Source organism: Telopea speciosissima, chromosome 10 (genome assembly GCF_018873765.1).
Source record: "Telopea speciosissima isolate NSW1024214 ecotype Mountain lineage chromosome 10, Tspe_v1, whole genome shotgun sequence".
Lineage (NCBI taxonomy): Eukaryota > Viridiplantae > Streptophyta > Magnoliopsida > Proteales > Proteaceae > Telopea > Telopea speciosissima.
Window position 1 is genome coordinate 27,801,984 of NC_057925.1, and position 2,495 is coordinate 27,804,478.

Genomic DNA, 2,495 nt, shown 5'->3' on the forward strand with positions numbered 1-2,495 from the left:
AGAATAGCACTGACCGACAGACACAGGGTGGAGTCCAGTGGACAATGGTCTTAAACATGGAATCATCTCTGTTCATATAATTTGTGGGCTCAAATGAGTGGGGGCAGTTATCAAAGGAAAGAGAGAGAAAAAAAAAAGAGCTTTTTCAACAAGTCAGAGAAACAGAATCTCTCTCTCTCTCCACATTCTCTCCAATGTCAAGGGAGAGAGAAGAAGAAGAACCATAATCTTTAAAAAAATATATATATATATGGCTCAATCCCATGTCTCTCCACCACATTTCACATCTCTCTTCGTCTTCCATTTGTTGCTCTTCCACTTGCTCCACACTCACCCACCCCTCGTGTCGGCAGTTAACATTACATCCCTCCTGTGCTCCATCCCTGATCTCTCTGACTTCAATAACCTCCTCACCAGCTCCTCCCTCTCTTCCTCCCTCTCTCTCTCCGCTCCTCTCTCACCCTCCTCGCCGTCCCCAACCGCTTCCTCCGCTCTTCCGGCCTCCTCCACCACACCTCAACCGGCACCACCGTCACCGACATCCTCCGCTTCCATGTCCTTCTTCAATGTCTCTCCTGGCCAGACCTCCTTCGTGTCCCTCTTAATGGCAGACTTGTCACCACCCTCTTCCAAACCACTGGCCGCCCCACCGGCAACCTCGGCTCCGTGAATATCACCCTCAATCCATCCGACTCCACCGTCTCCGTCCGCTCCACCAACTCCTCCACTACCATCCTCTCCCTCGTCAAAACTCTCCCTTACAATGTCTCTATCTTCGCTGTTAATTCTCTCCTTGTCTCCTCCAGTTTCGATCTCATGACATTTGAGAATCAACCCCCTGTTGGTCTCAACATTACCAAGATCCTAATAGATAGCCATAACTTCAATGTCGCCGCTTCCATGCTCACTGCTTCTGGTTTCGTTAAGGTGTTCGAGGACGACGAAGGTGGAGCAGGGATTACGTTCTTCGTTCCTACTGATATGGCTTTCGCTGATCTTCCCATCAAGGTGAGGCTTCAGTCTTTGCCTGCTGACGAGAAAGCTGTCATCTTGAAGTTTCATGTACTGCACTACAAGCTAAGGGGAAGGGGAAGGCTAAGACAAGTCCACATTCTACAACTAAGGGGAGGGAGGCAATAAAGGTGGTTTTTTAGACACAAATGCAAATCAGGAAAGTCAAACCCTTGACCTCCTGGGGGGGCATGCACCAACTTGCAATGTCACCAGCCAATCGAGCAAGCGGTTGTTTGCTCTTACTACCCTTTGGGTTCGCTAGAATCTATTGTTAACCCTGAGCAGCCAACGTTGGCGACGGAGGACATAGGAGCTGGGAGATTTACTTTGAATATTACGAGGTTTAATGGTTCACTGGTGATTGATACGGGGATTGTTCCAGCTTCGATAACGCAGACGGTTTTAGATCAAAACCCTGTTTCAATTTTTGCTGTTTCGAGAGTTTTGTTGCCCAGGGAGATCTTTGGTAACGAAGCCATGGGGTCTTCGAGGTCCGCCAGTGGAATGCTCAGAGCTTCGCCTCCGGAGGTGTCGTCTCCACAGGATTTGCCTTGGTTGAATAGCCCACCGGCTCAGCCCTTGTCTCCGCCTGATTTTCTCAAGGAGATTCAATCCAGTGCGGCTGTTATTGAGCTGCGCAAAGCTGTTGCTCTACTCTGTATATTGTTCAACCACTTGTTCTACTAGTTATGTAGTATGTGATTTATGTTTTATCTTAATATTGTTTGGTGGTAATCAATTAGGCTTCCTTGTTATAATTTGAGAACCAGCGCACCATTTAGTTTTGGGTCAGTGGGGGTGGTTTCCTTCTCTTCCATGGATGTTTTGTTGTAAAGTGCCCGTATTCAGTTCCTTTTTTCTTCCATTTTTTTTTTTTTTTTTTTTTTGGGGGGGCCTTGGGTTGGTCTGCAACTCTGTATGGGTGTGCAAGAAGAAGGTGATTTTGCTTCTGTTGTATTCTAACAGTGGTCTCAATAACTTGTTTAACTGTGAGGAAGAAATTGGAAAATTAGTTTTTGCTGTTAATGGATGAATTTAGGCTATTTGTTTATTGTCTCCTTCATAAATATCAATGTTATATACTCTGGAGGAAGTCAATTGAAACAGAATGGGCACATTGCCATACTCTAAATCATCTGTTCTTGATCAGTTTCCATCTCTGTAACTCTTTTCTTGTCGTCACCTTATGACTACACTCTACAGTAGCTCTTGAGAGATTGCGACATGGGAGATTGATCTGTTGGAGTTTCTGATGGTTGTCCTTAAATTGGAACCCCCTGTGCCTTTGGTCGGAAAGACTTCATGACATCAAGATACAGGTGTGAACAGAGTCCATATAATGATATAAGGTTGATATTATACCAATTTACAAATTTACATAAAAGGGGGTCGATCCTTAAAGAAGGTATCGAAACAGAGATCGAAGAGAAAGAGAAGATCAGCGGCTAGGGCCTCCACAGATTTCATTTCACTTGATGTTT

The 2,495-nt window shown here is 45.4% G+C and overlaps 1 pseudogene; it reads left to right on the forward strand.

Annotated features, from left to right (window-relative positions):
- The first annotated feature begins 250 nt into the window (after positions 1-250).
- On the forward strand, positions 251-1,743 carry LOC122642587 (annotated as a pseudogene).
- The last annotated feature ends 752 nt before the right edge of the window (positions 1,744-2,495 follow it).